The 13,207-nt window shown below is 38.5% G+C and overlaps 1 long non-coding RNA gene across 1 annotated transcript; it reads right to left on the bottom strand.

Moving 5' to 3' along the window:
* Window positions 1–786: 786 nt before the first annotated feature.
* Window positions 787–12,953, bottom strand: LOC149874451 (uncharacterized). Its single transcript, XR_016439946.1, has 4 exons — window positions 12,843–12,953; window positions 5,435–5,536; window positions 3,340–3,450; window positions 787–948 (listed from the first exon to the last, which is right to left on the bottom strand). It is a non-coding gene; the product is annotated as an uncharacterized LOC149874451 (long non-coding RNA).
* Between the last annotated feature and the right edge of the window lie 254 nt (window positions 12,954–13,207).

Raw genomic sequence — 13,207 nt, 5'->3', positions numbered from 1 at the left:
TTTCCTTTGATCTGCTGGCAATGCTCTTACTAATGCAGCCCAATATATTGTTAGCCTTCTTGGCAACAAGGGCACACTGATGGCTAATATTCAGCTTACTGTCCAGTGTAACCCCCAGGTCCTTTTCTGCAGACCTGCTGCTAAGCCACTCAGTCTCCAGCTTATACCAGTGCATAGGATTGTTCTGTCCCAAGTGCAGGACTTTGCATTAGCCTCCAACATATCTACTACTCCCCACACCTGGATGTCTTTTGTAAATTTGGTGAGGGTGCACTCCAACCCATCTTCCATGCCATTAATGAAGATATTGAGCAAAACTATCCCTAAGACTGGCCCCTGGGGTACTCCACTTGATATTGGCTCCCAACCAGACCTTGAGCCATTGACTACTACCCTCTGAGCCTGACGATCCAGCCAATTTTCTATCTACCTTACAGTCCATTCATCCAACCCATACTTCCTTAGATTGCTTCTGGGAATGTTTCGGGAGACAGTATCAAGAGGCTTGCTAAAAGCAAGGTATATCACATCACATCTGCTTATCTTCCTGTATCCACAGAGCCGGTTATCTCATCATAGAAGGCAATCAGCAGTTGCACAGCAGTCTCTGCCTTCTGGTACTGCTTGGAAACATATAGCCAATTGCTCTGCAGGTAAGAAATAGCTGAGACCTATCCAAATCAGATCTAATAATCTGCTTCTTTCATGCACTTAATGAAGTTCTAGGAAGCTGCTGAGCATTTTCATTACAGCCTCTTCTGTCAAGCTGGCAATAATTGTCCCCTTAGTTTTCATGTCCTTGTCAATGTGCTAACTGAGGCAAAGTTCTGAATTGATCTAGCATGCCCTAAAAGTAGAAAATAGCTGTTTGAAGGATTCCATGAAAGTGAGAAAATTTCTATACCTGAAGGCAGAATTCCACCAGCAGTATTTCCACAATTTTTACCACTGAAATGAAAGGAAATATAACTCAGTTCAAAAGCAGCTGAACAGACAATAAAAAAAAAAGGAATGGCAGAATTATGATCTGCAAATTTAAATTATGCATAAAGTATTCTAACCTCTGATCTCAAACTTTTTCATCTGCCATTTCTGTCCACAGTGGAAGATAAATAAGACTACCCAGGGGAGCCATTCATTGGGGGGTCTGGGGGGAAGGAGGAAGAGATATTTAACAATTAAGTTCTGGGAGAGAAAGCTTTAGGGAATGTCATCTTACCTTACAATATGTGTAAGATGCATAAGCTAGTTAACTTCTGCAACACCTGTCCCTACCAAATCAGTTTACATTTACAGTGTAAGATCACACTATAATTCCTTTGGGCAGGAATTACATCCTAATATGTTTTGATAAAATTAGTACCTCTGGGCCCTTATGCAGGAGAAGCAAACCATAACTCATAATCAATGAACAAATATCTATTTTATATTAAGTTCCCTGATTTCAGTTGAGTTACTTCTGACTTATATCAGTGTAAATGAACAGAATCACATTCTAGTGTTTTTCTATTGGATTAAGGAGGACAGCAGCAATCCCTGACACTGCCAGGTTGCAGGATAGAACAAAGAAGGGGGACTTGGATTGCAGGATTTTTCCACTGGCCACAAAAAGAAGGGAGACCATGTGTAAAAAAATGTTTTGAGGTGCAAGTGGGTTTCTTCTTTGTTGGCTTAACCAGTACAAATAACATGAAACATGAAACTGTTGAACCCCTAAGAGTCACATTCCATCTTCCTTGCTGCTTGGCATTTCAATTAATGGTTCCATTCACTTCTAAGGGCTTGCTATTCAGATATTTTCCACTGCATCAAGCCATAAAGATTGGAACACTTTAGGCACATCCATACATGCAATTAATGCAGATGAATAAACTCTAGAATTTATTGCTACAGAGTTTTTTTGCTCACAGGCACGCTGTTTGAACATGCACCCCAGAGTAATAAACTATGGAGCATATTGCTCTGGAGTTTATTTGTGCACAGCCCATGGAGGACAGTTGGAGCAGTCTGAGTTAGCAAAGGACACAGGGGGTCAACCTGCCAGTCCAGGGCTGCTTTGACTAGGCTCCATGTGCTGCAGAGGGGCTGACTAGGGCACACAGTGCCTCAGTGTGGAGCTTGCCAGCAGGCAGCCTCCACACTGAGGCACACTGTGTCCTGAACAGCTCCACCTCCCCCACCCCACATGTGAAGATGGGGAAGCATGCAGCTGCTCTCCTGTCACACATGCTGCAGAGCAGCCCAAGGACGGCCTGTCTGCCAGCCCCATACTGAAGCATCCTGTGCCCCAGCCAGCTGGAGCAGCACCTACATGTGTGCTGCTGTACACACAAAAAACTCTGAAGCAGGGTAGTTCCTGTATTGTACAAGACTACCCTGCTGCAGAGTTAATTGGTTTTGTGCACCCTAATAGGGGTTTACATGTAGACATCAAGACATTTGCTACACAGTTAATTAGTCAACTGCACAGTAAATGTCTCATGTAGATGTACCCTATCAGTATCTACATAATACTGCAGTACTCTGTACAGGGCTGCAGGCCTGGAAACTACAAAATGGGCCTTCTAAGGGGTGTATTAAGATTGAATGTCTGGCATTTAGAAAACACACGACTCTAGATTCAAGTATCAGAAGCAAGGGACTATTTGGTCACTACTGGGAGAAGCGCAGCCTTTAACTGCATTTCTGTACTATGTTGGACTACACTTGGGAGCACTGCTGTGAAAAAAAATGCCTCACCAACTAATTTGTACTCTCCACTTTCAAGAAAATGCCACATAGCTGCCATTAGAGTGGCACTGGGCAGCTCTATAGTAGGGTCCAGCAGCATTACTCCAGTATGCATGCCCAAACCTGAGGGTGCCAATGAATATGTACAAACCAACTGCAAACATCTCCATGACATTTTTAGTACTTGGTCTGTATGGAGTGGTAATAAGTAGGCCGCTTGCATTCTTATGATAGTGAGTCCCTTAAATTGTACAAAGTGGTTCAGGCATGTCCTTAGGGTGTTTCTTGTTTTAGGTTATGGCCAATGGACAAATACAACACTTGTTCCCTGCCTTACTTAATTCTGCCTTTTAAGTTATATGTTTAGAGTTATTGCTGAGGTAAGGGAAAACACATTATCATCAAGAGAATGCCTTCAATGTAGATCAATCACCAACATGGAAAGGGACATATTATAATTTTAGTTAAAGATAGGAGATTGGGGCTACAAAAGTAAAGCCATACACTACAACTACTATGGAAAATTTGCACAAAGGTCAAGGACAGAATAACTGAGCTCACATTCTGCAGAACATGAATTATAAGCAAAGAAATAGAAACCTGACATACCTTGTGTAGATAAAATGACTTAAGAGTAACATCCTCCTTGCAAATCCCCATTGCACCCTCTTTTTTAAATCAAGCAATGACTAGGAAGAGGCACAGGAAACTTATTTCAATCTGTAAAATGAAATTTGTGGCTTGTTTTATGATGCACAGAACCTGTTAGATTTAGGTATTAAACTGAAGTACAAGAAAGAGTAATGAACTATAAATAAGACATACAGTCCTCAGAAATTGTTAGATGCTTACTTGTAAAGTGACAAGTTGGCATTTCATCTTTCCATTGGAGTGCAAGGAGCCATAAGGATTAGGACAAGTAAAAATATACTTTAAAACTAAGCTGATGTGATCTGGGGCTCAAACCACATACAGATTAGTTACCTCAGGATGCCAATGCTAGAAAAATGAGCATGCAGGAACATTAAACATTCTACTATATGAACTTTGTTCTTCAAAATTGCAGACACCAGGAAAAAAAACATGCCTCAGCCTAGCTTCTTCCTGAGAACCTTTCATTCTGTACCTACCTCTGTGTAAGTGTATGAAACCCAGTAAATAGTTTAGAACAAAACATATAGATGATCAGTTAAATTATGTGGCTCAAATGCACAGAGCAACAACATCTTGCAATAAATGATCTTCAGTGTCAGTTTATGTATAAGCATTCCCCCTTATCAGCATCTGGGGTCTAACTTGTCTTGGTTGCTTGCAAACCACTGGGATTAAACACATATTTATTTAATGTATGTGGCTTTGGCATATTGTTTCAGCCATTTTAAGGCAATGTCATCACTAGTGTGATGAGATGAAGGCCACCAAGCAGCACAGTAAATGGACCCAAGTCAATAATATGGGGCATGAAGTAACATTGTCCCATTTACTGCAATGTGTACAGTCATTTTCTACCAATCTAGGGCTGGGGGAAGGGAAGGGTGTTGAGGGAAAGGGATGGGAAATAGTATAGCCCCAAGGCTGAGTCACTGGGCTTTCCCAGCCCTAGGGTTGGGCTGAAGCTGTATGCAAGCATTCACAAGACAAGGTGAGCCCCTTCACAGATCAGGTTAACCCATTCTTCATCTTAATTAGTGCACATACTCAGGTTAATCAACTTAGATCAGTCTCACCATTTTGGGGTGATTTAAACACTCAGCACACCTGTACCATAGGGCATTTATATCCCCCAAGCCCTGGTTAGTTGGATTCAAACATAAACCTGTACACACTCTGTAATATTCAGTTCATATGCAGCTACACAAAATTTATGCAGACCAGGATTCTTAAAAAACATATACACTGTAGAGGTTGCTGTGGGAACTGCTAAAGACTGAAATGCAATGTTCATTATCCCCCCTATTATTATTATTATTTTATGTTTATAATGTCAAACTATTTAATCAAGGTGAAATTTCCTTGATTGGGTTCCGCACCATAGCCATTTCACTTTGAAAGTTTGAGCAACATTCAATCAAATGTCCTTGAATTCTGTATGGATTTTAAAAAAAACAGTACAAAACCACACACTCATTTCATATGTTGTAGACATAAGTTTGAAAGAAATGTTATGGAAACAATAAACGCATTTTATATTGAAATAAGTTTTGAGGAATGGGGCTAAAATATATCAGGTATTTCACTGGTGTCCAAATTTCACTGACATCATTTAGGATTTGTGCCTCCCTGTCTCTAATTTATCCAGACATCTTATGTTATGCTTATGCAAATACAGGTTTTTTTAAAATCTTCGCAAGTTCTTAATATGCTACATATTGCATTACTGTTTTAATCTTTCTGCTGTGGATCAATGAAGAGCTTAGCAAACATTAGATCCAATACCTAATTTTGTGTCCCCCAACTGAGTTATAAGTAAGTTGGTAAAAGGTAGCTAAAAGGAGCACCACAAGGATGTGTCAATTCAGTTACATTTTCTATCAGTGGCATATATACATTACAGAAACTCTCATAGGCCTTGATCTGGAGAAAGTGGCTTACCATTATTGTTCTGTGCATATAGAAGTTATCATTATCTTTATCATCATCATTACTACTACTACTATCATTACTGCTACTACTGTTAATAATATTACTATTTTTGTTCCCTTACCATGCTACTCTAAATCTTCTTAGTAGTCAGATAGCTGCAACGCAGATGACAAAGTTTTTTCTCAGAAGCCACAGCCAATCCAGGCTGGCAGGTACAAAACAGCTAGAAAAAAAAAATCATATTCCCAAACATCAGAGCTGATTTTGCAAAGAGTGCAGCAGCTAACAGCATTATTCAGAGATTTGACAAACTTAATGTACATCTCACTTAACGAACAGCAAAGAGGCAATGTCTCCAACATCACAAATGTTATGTCTGATTCCACACGTTTGTTCCTCTGCTATTGTTGTGATGCAAATGGCATTGGAAACCTGGTGGGGCAGATTTAACATAACTGACTATGTTATAAATGGCATGTTTTTCTTTGGTCCACAGAACAAAGCTAATGCTATTAATTTAGGAAGGATGTGATTATTTTTTGCTGAGATTTCTCTCATAAGGCAGATTTAAGATGTTAATCTTAGTACTGAATCAAAGTAAACTAGACTCAATACAGCTATGCTTTATTTGAATAAGCATTTTTGGAGGCACATTCTAGTAATAGAATTGTTACTTTTGTATTTCTTTAGAGTATCCATAAAATTATGCACACACACAGCTTCTTAATAAACTCAGAGGTTTTATTTTACATCTTTATCTAAACTTAACCAATATTTCACTGAAAGAGGAATTAGTTTAGCAAATTCAGATATGGTTTTCATTAAAACAAGATTAAATGAATGATCTGAGATTGTGCATCAATACAATTTATCTAAATAGGAATTTAGCAGTATCAGATTTCACAATAATAGGCTCTTATTTTATTGCTTATTTACATTGAAGAAAATGGAAGACATCTATTAAAAGGATATAGTCTCATTTTCTTGTGGTCAGAAGCATGTTAACTCTGATCTCAATCTTTTCCGTTTCCCTACTCTGAACAATGCTCTCAGACACTGCTGATACATGACTATGGCATTCAAACGCATATTAAAGTTATTTACCAAGTTGTTGAAGGCAGATAGAGTCTAGAGTGCACTTCCCAGAATGTATTGCTATTAGAAACTCCAGTTATAAAGTCATTTCCTCTAGTTTAATCAGAATCCTGAAATCTTTTGGATGGCATTGTGTAAGTAGAACAAAATATTAAAGAACATCCTCCCTGCTTCCCTCAGTAACTAACGCTATTTCCCAAAGGAGATCAGCTGTTCAAGATGTACAAAAATGAAGTTAGAGGATTACAATCTGACCTTGAAAGAACAACTAGGAGCAGAATACTGCCACGTTTTCATTTGAACTTCAATTAAAAAACACACACACACATAAAGGAAAGGTTTTTCCACATACAACTGATTTTTATTTATTTATTTTTTGCTAAATGTTGCTTCACCCCCTTCTGAACTGTTCAGTGGAAATATTATCATCGTATTCCATTCACTCAGATATATCTGATCTGTATTGTGAGAAGGAAACTGCTTTCCTTCTTCCTTCTGAAATGGCTTTATCAGATGTTAAAGAAGAAATGTCTAGGAAAAAAAGAAAAAAAAAACCGTACAAATAAATGAAGAGAGACTTACAGATTGAATGTAAAAATAGTTCATCTAAACACCAAGCCCCTAATAGTGCTGCAGCATGTACTAGACATATGGGTCTGAGCTCTGGTCTGACACTCTCACAGTGATGCAAACAAATAAAAAAAAGCCCCACAGACACACAGCAAAAAAACCAAATAATCTTTTACTCAGTTGTGACCCTTCTGTTCAATTCTCATAGAGTTAGAAGCCATTTTCGCATTAAGTTAATTCTGAGCATCTCTTTCCCTCATGTTTACATACATCAGTACATGCTTTTTATCAAAATTCAAGGAGAACTGGTCATGTGATACATGATCGTTGCTGTTCTCTCTTCATAATGTTTTACCTATTTAAAAGAAGTAAAACCTGCCAAAAAGCTAAAAGCAAAATGGCCCTTTGTAAAAAACATACCTCTTTGGAGATGCCCATGACTGAATTTATTCTGGTTTGAAGGAATATAAAAATCAAACCAAACTTAAAAATATCCTTTATCATTACCTCTGGGATTCCCAAGTGCTTCCTGTTTCCAAGAGTCTGTTTCTGTAATGCAAGCTATTCAGGTCAGAGATTATCTGTATTTGTGTGTGTGTGCAACAAGTCCAAGGAAACTGTTACAACTGAACAAAAATAAATGATGATAACAATAAGGGAGTCCTGATCTCAAGATTACTGATCAGCTAGTGAGGATTTGTTGTGACTGAAGAACTGAGAGATAAGAAAGATTTCACAGGGTGTGCAGAAGGTCAACAAATCTGGGATGCCAGGCTGGAAGATTCCTCCATCTCTAATAAGTTTCCCCACCAAAATCAACACTGCAACAGATACATGCACATGGGCACATACATACACACTGCCCTGATGTGTCTTTATAGGAAATTAGGGAACAGCAATCTTTCATACCTTACTTACAACATGAAGGATGCCAGAAAAGATAACTCTTTTGGAAAGGGAGGAAGCTATGAGGCCAAGCCAACAACTATAATTCAGATAATCTGGATATGGAGAAGCAAAGTAATTGCCAAGCCCCAAAAGAATGCATCTTGATAGCAAAGGAATGACTTCTTTTGTTGCTGCCAGCCTAAAGGTTCCAAGGCAAAAATGTTTTTAGTGACAGACATACAAACACTTATGAAGTGCGAGTTAGATGAAGAGAGAGGGGAGGCATGTACTATATACAGTCTTTGAGAAAACTGGTCAAAGTGGCCCTTTGAACCCATGTGAGAAAGGCTCAGACAGGCAAAGAGAATCTTGCCAAAATAGTACAGAAAGGTCCTAAATTTTATTCAATCAGGTTATGAAGAAAAAACAAAATACCAGGATTTTGCAGATGCAAAAACCACTGTATAGAGTAATGCATGTTCAAAGAAATACAACTAACTGAAAACCAGACCAATATAGACTTATTAAAATTTTGCATTGAATATCTCTTTTATCTCCAGTCCAGTTCAAGCGTTTAACTAGTCTTTCTATTGGCTAGTGAGTGCACAAGTGCTTTGGATATGCATGTGCATATGCAGATATGAAACCCTTGTCTACATAGTAGTTAAAATACTCTTCAGATGTGGACAGGCGTGTGTTGACAATGCTCAGGAAGATATTGTTCTTGGGGTTTGTAGGACTTTAATTTGCATGTGCACTGCAAATGTGTGGAATTTTACATCTATTATCTTCTGCTCTAAGCAGATTTAACTAACTTCAAGATTAAAACATTTCAGTATCTGTGCCTACAATTACTGCTGTCTCAACAGTGCCTGAACCGTGTGTACCAACAATAGTGCACGTGGAGGGACTTAGAAGAAAACTATTAGTGTAGACATCGCTCCCTGTCTATTGTTCTTAAGAGATTATTTTTCCATTTGCACATCTTGTATATTTTTACCCTTGGTCTCTGCCCCACAAAAATCCTATAGGGATTTTCCTTTCCCCTCCTACTCTTTTTTTTTCTTTTTTTGCTCACCTACAATTTTTGGTTCATGTCATGTAAGCTTACTACTCACTCAACTACCATTCAAAATTTGTTTAAAATCTTAATTATTTTAAAGCAATTGTAACATTGTAATTATTGTTAGTATGTGTTACAGCCAAATGTTCACATTTACTATGGCTGCCTAATGGGAAAAACTAAAGATTTCATTAAAAAGCTAAGACACAAACCATTTTCAAGATTAGCTTTTTGTACATGAAATCTGTGGAATGGGTGATCTGCTTCCTGGTTTCCTTTTGAGTGTAATAATATAGAGCACAGCAGTAATTTAGAAGTACTTCAGGTTTTCTCTTTGTGTACTGGAATTTTTCATTTCATAGATCATTTACGACTTGCTGCAGTAATTTCATAGTCTTAGTATATGTCCTTATTGCCAAAGAAATATTTTTTGTTGTTGGTCTCTAAAACCTGTGCTGTTATCATGGTCATTCACTGAAGGAGCTGGGAACATTGACCTAGACCTTGAAATTGATGAATATATTTTTAAACTTTGACCACAAGAGTCCTATTGACACATACAGTTCCACAGAAACTCCTATCAGAGGTTGCTTTATGATCCCCAACAGAGTGAGTGGCATGTTTGGAAGTACATGTAATACTAGAAATATACGTATTTTCAAAATCATGCAGAGCAGAATGATTACAACAGTCTTCTAACCTGATCCTCAACTAGGGTAAATCAGTATAAATCCATTGTGATGAATGCAATTGTGCTGTTTTATATGAATCCAGTTCCTGACCATTTGCACAGCAATGTGATGCTGTTCACTATAACAGATCATATACAAATATGCTATAACTGCGTACTGTTCACACCCTGATACAAATTCATTGTCACAAGGTAATATTGTAGACACTGAGTTGTGTTCTAGATGTGGGAGTAACTTAAAAAAAGCAGAACTGTCCCAAGACATTCAGGATGAGCATCAGTTCTATACTGTAACATGAGGAGATTTTACCAGCATACAGAATATTTTTTTCAGATCCATTCTTCCATAGTTCTAGCCACCCTAAATCATCAGATGTTTCTTTGGAATAAAATAGAAAGAAAAAAGCTCCTTTGTGGATGGACTGTTATTTTGGATATCAATAAACCAAATTAATTCTGACTTGGTTGCACCTAGTGCCTCAAATACATCAGTATACAAACAAACAAAATATCCCCTTCAGCATATGAAACTGATACTCAGGAAATACCTGAATAGCTTTCCTGTGCCACTTATGAACAAATTCCTTTTCATATCACTATCTTAGACGCTACTTTCCATTTATGTTAATCAAGCTTTAGAAAGATTCACATGCCCTCTCGCATCTCCTGAGGCAAGCTCTTCTGAATCTTAGTTCCCTTAGCAGGCTTCTAGTCACTGTTTAAGATTTTTTTTTCCATTTAGTAGGGACTGAGATGCAAGTGCCATAGTTTTCAAGCCACTAATGCAGTTTGTATCTGCCTGCCACTAGTGAACCACCTTAGATGGCCTTTGATTTCTGAACTACAAGAAATATTAAGGGAAAAAGCCTGAAAATATGAAGTAGGCATGCAGTGGTATACTGACAACTCATTTTCTGTTCATTATGCTTGAGGAAGAAACTCCTAGTGACAGTGCTTTTGGGGAACAATACCCTGGAATTGGTTGTATTAGGAGGAAGCTCACATTACACAGCACTGATTCATCAACTTTTGACACTTGATGAAGTAGATATTTGTCACATCCTTGGTTGTGAGACATTACCAAACAACATGTGAGAATAAGAGGGAGATGAATTGAGAAATACCTGAACAAAAGAATGGAACAATTAAGACCTACATCAGATTTAAACTTGCCCAGAAACGTGGAGAGCAACAACAGGAGGTTTAAATGGTGCTTCACTTTGTCTCTGTGAGGAAAAAGAAGATGAGGACACTTTTGTTGCTCATAATGGCTCATTCTGAAGCACTGGAAATTTTCAGTAGGTTTCATTTAACTCAGGCAGAGGAGGCAAAATCTGAAATAGATATTTGAGGAGTATTGTGCTCTGTATAAAAACAAAATGTATGAGCAATGTATTTTTAAATGGAGAGTTAAAAAGAAGATGAAAACATAAAAGAGCTCTTGATAAGGTTGAAGAGACAATTTTCTAATTTTCTGGGGTTAACAGAGTCTATGTAAAAGATGGAATCATGACAGACACTGAGACAGAGAAAGAGACTGCTGAAAGATGAAGAATTAGCTCTTGACAAAGATATTTTAACTTGTTGAGTCCGAAGTCAGTTAGTCTAGAATTAAATTTATGGAGGGTAGATTCTATTGTAACACTTCAGATATGGTAGAAAACGCAAAATACAATAGGAAGAGAGGCATAAGGAAAAAAACAGGCAGAGCTCAGAAAGAAAATAGCCTGTGGACCCTCAAGCAACTTGGGAAAAAGGATGGAAGGAGTGTAAATGTTCACACCGCTCTGCAAAAGTTTGAACGTGACAGCAAAGTGTACGTAACATGGACAAAGTGAATGATAACACTCAGAGGAATTGTTTATGGGAGCAATAGACTAGATTGGAGAAGAACATGACAGCTTAAAATAGACTGCTTGTTAAATTTATTAACAGATATTAATAATTTATTGGACAAAGATGGAAAAAGCTAATGAGTGCCAAGAGAAGTAATGCTAGCAACAGACAGAAAAAGTAAACAGCTAACAGTGGTGATCTAACTCTGACTAAAGGAGTTTGTGAATTATATATTTCACAAACTCCTTATATAGATACATATTTCACAAACTCCATATATATATACACACACACATACATATACACACTCCTGTATACACACACACACACACACACACACACACACACACATCCAATAAAAATTGGATAGAATACAATTTTTAATGGTGCCAGGAGAAGAACACCAATTCCTGGGTTAAAAGCATGTCAAACCCTTGATCCCATCAAAAAGTTACTCTTCGGAGGGGCAGGAAACCAAAACAATTGAGGAGGAGTTTGAGGACATCTTCTGGATAATACAAATGTTTTCATGAGAATAGAGAAAAGATTTGAAAGGGACCATCTTTTCCTATTATTCCTGCTATTAGGAAAGTTCTCTTCATCCTCTGGAAGTAAATGGAGGAAGCACATAGGCTTATTCGTTTGAGGATCATAGACTGTGTCATGTCTGAGTTTTACCTGTCGGTTAGAGTGCCAATGCCAGCAAAGCAAAAGACCATAACAACTTAGTAAGGACACAGGCCATAAAGACCCCTCAGCCCTAGTAGCCTTTATTTCTTTGCTAAAAGAAGCATTGCAGTTGGAGTTTGTTAAAAGTTTGTTCTCCACACTTAAGGAGCTTGTTGTCTGCAATGATAAGTATTGCAGGTGCTAATCATAAGGTTGACTTTTTGAACCCGCTGAGGGCAGCCAGATGAATAATGTATCTAGGTCACTGTGTAAGAACGTAATTGGCGGTCAGTAAATATTCACAATTGGCATGAAGTGATTGGTCACTGCTGACTATAACTAAGAGCAGATTCCCGCCATTAAGCGGAGAACTCTGAGCACACCAAGGAGACACAGTCAGCAGATTGGCCACCTGCAGACATATCCCCACCACCGACCTTCATTTCGGCGTATTCGTTTCTCACCGATTCGTTTGTCCTTGCATGAGCTGTTGACCAGTTCTGGGACTATTGAGTTGGGGGGCCACACCTAGCCTCCGGGTTAGAAAGCAAGGGCTCGGCTCAGGAACCCCATGAACCAACAGACCCCTTTAGACCGTTCTGTTTTATGCACTGTAACTGAACAAGTCAGCTATCCTGCCTACACTGCGACCATTGGTAGCGTAAGTACAATAAACCTTTCATACAACCAATACGCTTCAAGCCGCCTGACTCGCACCTGTCCGGTCATCTATCCTTTCTGCGCCAAGCCGCTCGTGCCGACCCAGGCTCGCAGGTCAAGGGTACACCGGTTACGTGGTGCAACAGACTGCATACAACGAGAAGTCAACTGAGGAAACAAGAACATGAAATACTTTGATTATGTACAGACCCCCAACCTACATGGGAAGACATTTTGGAAAGGCAGCTGGTGTTTTCCTGCACTTGATATAGCAACAGGCTTCTGACAAGTGTTCTTATTAAAAATAGAGCATATGCTTTTGACTACTGAACATCCTCTTTCTGACACACAATTTCTTCAGACTGCCATTAGCATTGTACTTAACACCTGAAGTGTGTAACTGGGAAACATAACATATCTGT

Source organism: Crocodylus siamensis, chromosome 1 (genome assembly GCF_052110815.1).
Source record: "Crocodylus siamensis isolate JL-2025a chromosome 1, ASM5211081v1, whole genome shotgun sequence".
Taxonomy (NCBI): domain Eukaryota; kingdom Metazoa; phylum Chordata; order Crocodylia; family Crocodylidae; genus Crocodylus; species Crocodylus siamensis.
Note: the sequence above shows the minus strand (reverse complement) of the source record. Positions and strands in the feature narration are given on the sequence as shown.